The sequence below is a fragment of the Triticum urartu genome, unplaced genomic scaffold, assembly GCF_003073215.2.
Source record: "Triticum urartu cultivar G1812 unplaced genomic scaffold, Tu2.1 TuUngrouped_contig_9244, whole genome shotgun sequence".
Taxonomy (NCBI): Eukaryota; Viridiplantae; Streptophyta; class Magnoliopsida; order Poales; family Poaceae; genus Triticum; species Triticum urartu.
The window spans coordinates 1-7,873 of NW_024120269.1; the positions used below are offsets into that span (position 1 = coordinate 1).

The following is a 7,873-nucleotide window of genomic DNA, read 5'->3' on the forward strand; positions in this document are numbered from 1 at the left end:
ACCCACCACCAGCAGGCTTGCTGGGTGGCGCTGCGGATCCTGCGTTGGCGCGGCGAGGCCTCCTTCCCCTCGTCCCAGCCGTAGGAGGACACACAGTTCAAGTCTTCATGGCAAGTTTTTGCTGCACTGCACTGTGAGGCTGTTTGCTGCATCTGCTATTTTCTTCAAGTCTAATCTCATTGCTGTTATAAAGGAAGATGCCTGCTACGACCGTGTTCGTAGTCTCGTTGATCAGCTCCGGTCATGGCTCCGGTGAGATAACGTCCTCTGCTAATTCTGCATTTTTTGACTAAGAAGCATATACTGTGTGTGACTCAGATTTTGTGCGGTTGCAGATTCTTAGTGAGGAAGCCAGTACGAAGTATATCACTCTGCTTTTGTTAATGCACTGAGCCGCTGTGCCATTTCCGGGCCGCCGTGCCTTCAGATTCGGCGCTTCAACGGAAGAACGGGGGGACTCGCCCATCTACTTCGCCAACTCCGGTAACATGCGCGAGAGGATCACCATGAACGGACCAGTGCCAGGGCAAGACCGGCGTGCAGTACATCGTCCTCAACATGGGTGGTAAGTTACAGCAACTTGGTGTGAAATTTTGCCCACACGTGAGCATCTCAAGCAGAGCATGTCTAAAACTTGTTGTATCTGGACGCAGCAGCCATCAGCAGCATCGTCAGGTGGGGCATGCTGGATGAGCTCAATAAGACCCTGGACATGAGGGGCATTCAGGTAAGGACAGAGCAACACAAACTGTCATGTTTCTGTAGAAAATAGAGCATGCTTTTTGTGATATGAACCATGGTTGATTCATTGTTTTGTAAACCTAAACTTTTCCAGCAAACGTGGGAGAAATTTATATTCAGTTAGCACATGCCAATCTATATTCAGATGATATGGCTACTTCATATTAGGGAGAAATTTCAGAGTGGAGAGCATATTAAGTTACCATCAGTTTTTTTGACATACCAAATTGATCCTGAAACCGTATGCACTGGTAATGTTAATTGCCATGGCAAAAATACTTTTTAATAAAGTCGCCATCAATTTTTTATTCAGTAAATGATGGGCATGACAGCTATGCATTATTCTGCAGGAAGTTCATCGAATTCATTCATAACTTGGCAAATTTATATATAGTTTGTATGGAAAATTCACTTACACATTATGTTTTCACAACATGGCAAATTTGTATATTTCAATCTTTGTAATATCCACATGGCGATGGGTAGGTGTAATGGGCTGCACCGATTCAGACGACCGTGCGAGGGAGGCAAATTTAGTTTATTGACCATGAAAAGTTTTATTAATTGACCATGGCAAGTTTTATTAATTGACCATGGCAAATTTTTAATTTCTTTTTCGACCATGGCAAATTTAGTTTATTGACCATGGCAAGTTTTCTTAATCGGTCATGGCAAATTTTAAGTCCGACCATGGCTAGTTTAGTAATTGACCATGGCGAATTTAGTTTACTGACCATGGCAAGTTTTATTAATTGACCATGGCAAATTTTAAGTCCTTTTTCGACCATGGCAAATTTAGTTTATTGACCATGGCAAGTTTTCTTAATCGGTCATGGCAAATTTTAAGTCCGACCATGGCGAATTTAGTTTATTGACCATGACAAGTTTTATTAATTGACCATGGCAAAATTTAAGTCCTTTTTCGACCATGGCAAATGTACTCCCTCCGTCCGGAATTACTTGTCATCAAAATGGATGAAAATGGATGTATGTAGAATTAAAATACAATACATCCATTTCAATGACAAGTATTTCCGGACGGAGGTAGTAATTGACCATGGCAAATTATTTTTTGGTAGATCATGTCAAATTTAGTAATTGTTAAGAGCATCCACATCTTCTGTCATGCCCTTTTTTTTGGCAAATTTTAATCCATTTTTGCCATGGCAAAAATACTTTTATTCACACGGCAAACTTTAGTGTAAGTTGCCATGGAAATTTTTTAGTTTAGTTGGCAAACTTATTGTAAAGAGCATGGCAAGTTTTTCGTTTTAAGTATGATGGCAAATTTACATTTTCTAGAACATGGCAATTTTAACTATGTAGCACGGTAAATACATTTGTATAGCCATGTCATTTTTAATTTATCCATGGCAAAAATACTTTTTATTTTTCACATGGGAAATTTTTAGTTTAAGTTGCCATGGAAAATTTATTGTTAGGTGCATGGCAATTTTAGCATGGAAAGATCAGCACAAAACACATGGCAAAAACTGAAACACAAAATTCATGGCAAGAACAGGTTCTCTTTTCATGCGGCTAACTTGCCATGTGTGTTAGTTTTCTGTGTTCTTTGCCATCTATGTGATACTGTTCATATCTTCTTCTGGGCACAAACAGTACCACTCAGATGGCAACAATGGCTAGGTTACAGAGGGGGGAAAGGGGAGGAGGGTTGGGGAGGCAGCGTGGGGCATGCAAAAATTCACCTGATTTCACTTGAGTTAGCTCAGCTTTTGTAGGGTTCCTCGGATCTTGCCATGGCAACTTCCATGGATTTCAATGAAGGGGATGGAGGGGAAGGGGAACTAGGGAGGGGATCGAGGGTGGAGGAGGGAGGCACATGGCGTTTCTGGATCAGATCTCGCTGGATGTTTGACGAAGCCATCGAGGGGAGAGGTCGCGTGGACCGAACTATTTTGTTCGGCTCGAGGGAGTCCCACTCCAAACGGGTCGTTCGGACCGGCCTCCTGTGCTACCGAACGTGCGCGCGTTATCGGGGTCCTTTACAAATGTGCGTACTACAACAGACATCATGCAGGTTGGAACACTACTAACAGCTAAACCACCAGAAACCATCAGAAATGTGCGTACTAAAGCTTTCGGATCAGATAAGTCGTGCCATGGATGTAGCCAACAAGATCATCTTTCGCCTTGACAAGGCTAGAGACTCCCGCGATTTGTCCCGGGAGGAGCACCGGCTGCGCAACAACCTGAAGATGAAATTGCTAGGCTACAGCTGACAGCTCCCTGCAGAGATCCATCTGGAGACAGAAATCAAGAGTGCAAGGGATCAGCGAAGGAGACGCTTGTACCAAATTTTTCCACCTGAAAGCATCGGCCAGGAGAAGGAAAAACAGCATCCAGTCTATCCAGCACCAAGGGCAGCTATTTACAGGGCAGGAAGACAAACTAGAGCTAGCCTGCAACTTCTTCGCTGAACTCTTTGGACATCCGGGCCGATCGCTCCAAAAGCTTCAACTTCCAGGCGCTTGAGTACACACGGAACACTGAAGCTCTCTCCCAGCTGGAGAGCGAGTTCTCGGAGGACGAAGTGCTAGCGGCAATAAATGATTCGAGCGGCGGATAAGGCACCTGGGCCTGATGGATTCACGGGACTATTCTTCCAAAAGTGTTGGACGTTGATCAAAGATGACCTTATGAGGGCGATCAAATTTTTTAGTAATCCGAACATGGCCAATCTTCAAGCTCCGAATACTGCAACCCTCATTCTGATTCCAAAGGTGGAGGGAGCCACAAAGTTGACTGAATTTCGGCCAATTAGCCTAATCCACAGTATCGCCAAGATCCTTGCAACGGTTGCAGCCGTTGATGCACGACCTTGTCTCTCCGTGCCAGAGCGCATTCATCAAAAAGAGGTCCATCTTGGATAACTTCATGTATGTTCAAGCTATGATCAAGACTCTGAAAATGAAAAAAACGCCGGCGCTGCTCCTCAAGGTCGAATTGCAAAGGCCTTTGAAGGTCTCTCTTGGGAGTTTCTTCTCGAGTTGATGTGCGCAAGGGGTGTCGGGGCCAGATGGAGGAATTGGATCGCTGGGCTGCTGTCCACCTCCAGTACCAAGCTCAACATAAACGGCGCCCTCTCGGACACCATCTGTCATCACCGAGGACTGCGACAGGGGGATCCCCTGTCTCCTTTGCTATTCGTCCTAGAAACAGAATAGGATTTTGTGATTCACGCCACACTTGGGGCGGTCCTTGTATTCACAATATATAGGATTACATGCCTTGCTAATCAAGGTGAATCAAAGCAAATCCTCAACCGAATCATACAACAATATTCGGTGGGATATTGTGCTAGTTTCCTATTACATAAAATACAGACAAAAGGAATACTTTAACATCCTCCCTCAGCTTGTGCGTCGTATGGAAGCAAGCATAAGCTGGAACGAAACTCAGAGAAGAGTTGTGAGGGCAATCCTTTTGTCATGATGTCAGCATACTGATGCGAGGATGTCACATGAAGAACCCGGACCTCACCAAGCGACACCTTCTCCCGGACGAAGTGGATATCAATCTCAATGTGCTTAGTACGACGATGCTGGACTGGATTAGAGGCCATGTAGACAGTACTAACGTTGTCACAGAAGACAACAATGGCAGACGTCAGAGGATGATGAAGCTTCCCAAGAAGCTGACGGATCCAACAACACTCAGCAGCAACATGAGCAACCGCGTGATACTCCGCCTCGGCACTGGAGCGAGACACAGTAGTCTGACGTTTGGACGACCAAGAGACAAGGTTGTCACCAAGATAGACGCAGTAGCCAGATGTAGATCGGCGGGTGTCGGGGCACCCAGCCCAATCTGCGTCAGAGTATGCAGTAAGTGCTACAGAGGAGGAGCTCGAGAGGTGCAAGCTGAGGTCCAGGGTCCCCTTTATGTACCGAAGAATGCACTTAACCAACTGCATATGAGGCTCTCTGGGCGCATGCATGTATAAACAAGCCTACTGAACTGCATGCGCGATATCTGGTCGCGTGAGCGTCAAATACTGCAAGGCACCAACGTAGCTCCGATACTCGGTGGGATCGAAGAGAAGAGGACCATCCTGAGCTGAAAGCTTGCACTTAGTGTCGATCGGAATGCTAGAGGGGTGACAATCAACCATGCCAGCGCGGTGAAGAAGCTCCAAGGCATACTATCGCTGAGAGAGAACCATGCCCAGGGATGTCCGAGTGACGGAGATGTCAAGGAAGAATGTCAAGGCACCAAGGTCCGTCATGGAGAACTCGGAGTGGAGCTGCTGTGTGAGGTGACGTAAGAGTAGATCCGTCGAGGCAGTGAGGACAATGTCGTCCACATACAATAGTAGATAAGCAAGGTCTGTACCACGCCTGTAGATGAAGAGGGACACATCCGACTTGGAGGCAACGAAGCCAAGCCGATGGGCAAACAGAGCGAACCGCTGGTACCAAGCGCGTGGAGCCTGCTTAAGACCGTAGAGGGACTTGTGTAGGCGACATACGTAGCCAGGACAGCGAGCGTTGACAAAACCGGGAGGCTGCTGGTAGTAGACCTCCTCGTCAAGATAGCCATTGAGGAAGGCATTCTTGACGTTGACCTGGTGGATTGGCCATGCCCGAGAGACCGCAAGGCTGAGGACGATGCGAATCGTCGCAGGCTTGAGAACGGGGCTGAATGTCTCATCAAAATCAACACCCTGTTGTTGAGAGTAGCCTTGTACCACCCATCGAGCCTTATACCGTGCAAGGCTGCCATCCGAGTGGAACTTGTGTTTGAATATTCACTTTCCTGAAACAACATGAGCACGAGGAGGACGTGGAACAAGAGACCACGTCCCATTAGTGACAAGAGCATCAAATTCCTCGGTCATAGCGCGACACCAGTGTGGGTCATGGTGTGCACCTCGGTATGTTTTCGGAATAGGAAAAGGTGCGGAGTGAGTAGCGGAGAGATTAAGATGGTCGACGGGCTGGAAGAGGCCACGCTTAGCGCGAGTGACCATGGTGTGAGTGTTGGACGAGGATGGTGGCCGGTGAACCACGACCGTCGTGGAGGAGTCAGTGGACGCCGAACTAGGGGAGGACGTCTGGCCACTCGGGACTGCTTGCATGGACGCGGGCGAGAAAGGAGTCTGCGAACCAGGGGAGGCTCGGGACTGATCCGTTGTAGGGATGGATGGGGAGCCATGCATGACGGGTTGCGAGTCTGCATGCATGGCGGGTTGCGGGCGCGCGAGAAAAACCGGACGTTGGCTGGGCGGGCAGCGCGCAGAACAGCCAGGCGAGGGAGTGCGGGCTGGCTGGGAGTGGGTTGGTGGTGTTCGGGCGGGTGAGTTGGGTGGTGTTGCATGCATATGCATGTTGGGTAGATTAGTGCATGATGGTGTGTGTTGCGTGGCAGCCATGTATAGTAGGAAGTCCAACTCGACCAAGGGATTGGTGGGGCGATTGGTGGAGTAGGAGAATGGAAAAACAGTCTCGTCGAAGATGACATGGCAAGAAATGATAACTCGACGAGTAGAGATATCTAGGCAACAGTATCCCTTGTGATTGGACGGGTATCCGAGGAAAACGCAAGCAGTGGACCGAGGAGCGAGTTTATGTTTGGCCGTAGCGGATTGGTTGGGATAGCATAGGCAACCAAAGACACGAAGAGCGGCATAATTTGGTGTTGTGTCCACTAGTAGAAAACAAGGCTTTGGTCCAGGCCGGGTCAGCCCATTAGTCCCGGTTCAGTCCAGAACCGGGACCAATGGAGGCATGGGATCCGGTTCGTGAGCCCAGGGGGCCGGCCGGGCCACGTGGGCCATTGGTCCCGGTTCATCTGGACCTTTTGGTCCCAGTTGGTGGGACAAACCGGGACCAATGGGCCTCGCGCCTGGCCCACCATCATTGGTCCCGGTTGATGGCTTGAACCGGGACCAAAGGCTCCCCTTTAGTCTCGGTTCATGCCACCAACCGGGACCAATGAGGTGCATATATATACCCCCTCGCGTAAGAGCAGAGCACACTGCTCTGTTTTTTTCTGGCCGAGGGGAAGAGGGGTTGGTGGTGCTCTAGCTCACCTCCTATGTACACAAGGTGTTCGATGGAATGCCCGAGCCACACTACTTAAGCTTTCTCCTCTCCAAGCTCGACCTCCAAGCTCCATTTTCCTTAATATTTGTCTAGGTTTAGCGGTCCGTCACGCCCCGTTCCCGTCTTCACCGCCGTTGATCACTCGCGCCGAGCTCATCGCCGGCACCACCGTGGTGAGCCTCTTATTCTTATCTTCTTTCTGAAAGGAAAAATATTCTTACTTGTATGTTTACATAGATACTTGTATTATTTTCTTACTTTTATTATTGCATCTTATATAGTGCGATGGTTTTGGTATCCGCCCCCGTCGGCCCTCGTCCTGTCTATGATTTGGATGTGGTATATATATTATCTTTATAACTATTGGTTCATTTATTGTTTATGAAAATTATGCCGACCAACGTGACATAGATTTTATTTATCTAGGATGTATGTGAATCGGAAATGCCAACCGACCGTATTGTCGAGAGGTTAAATTTAGTTGAAGAAGAAAACAATTTGTTAAGGAAAAAATAAAAAAAATTGAGGAGGAGAAGATGATATTGGAGTTGCATGTTGCGGATGTCGTCGATGATCACAAGATCAAGATGGATGCAATGCGCTTGAAGATTAGAAAATATGCCATTCATACCGAGGCTTGGTATCATTATGCCGTTGGATCAATTGTTACCTTGGTTGCGATTATGATCGCATTTGTTTTCGCATTGAAATGTTTTACATAGTTTCAATGTATGGTTTAATTAATTAGATGCTCTGGAGAGCTATATGTTGTTAGATGAGAACTACGTATGCACTTTGGTTTTAATGTGATGATGAACTTCTATTAATTTGGACACTTAATTATATATAATACACGCAGATGAACCGGCAATGGATGTACGGTGACAGACACACCCGCGAGTACATTAAGGGCGTGCATGAGTTTCTCGATGCGGCTGAGGCAAACAAGAAGAATGGTTTTATGTGTTGTCCATGCACTGAATGTGGGAATACGAGGTCTTACTCTAACCGGAAAATCCTTCACTCCCACCTGCTTTACAAGGGTTTCATGCCACACTATAATG

At 47.3% G+C, this 7,873-nt stretch overlaps 1 long non-coding RNA gene across 7 annotated transcripts; it reads left to right on the forward strand.

The window, feature by feature from the left end:
- The first annotated feature begins 12 nt into the window (after positions 1-12).
- On the forward strand, positions 13-7,254 carry LOC125532162. Of its 7 annotated transcripts, none has more exons than XR_007293812.1 (4): positions 13-252; positions 336-565; positions 657-727; positions 7,236-7,254. It is a non-coding gene; the product is annotated as an uncharacterized LOC125532162 (long non-coding RNA). The 7 variants fall into 7 exon arrangements; XR_007293808.1 differs by lacking the exon at positions 7,236-7,254 and adding an exon at positions 6,903-6,962; XR_007293810.1 differs by lacking the exon at positions 7,236-7,254 and adding an exon at positions 6,903-6,959 and having other exon boundaries at positions 654-727.
- Positions 7,255-7,873: the final 619 nt, after the last annotated feature.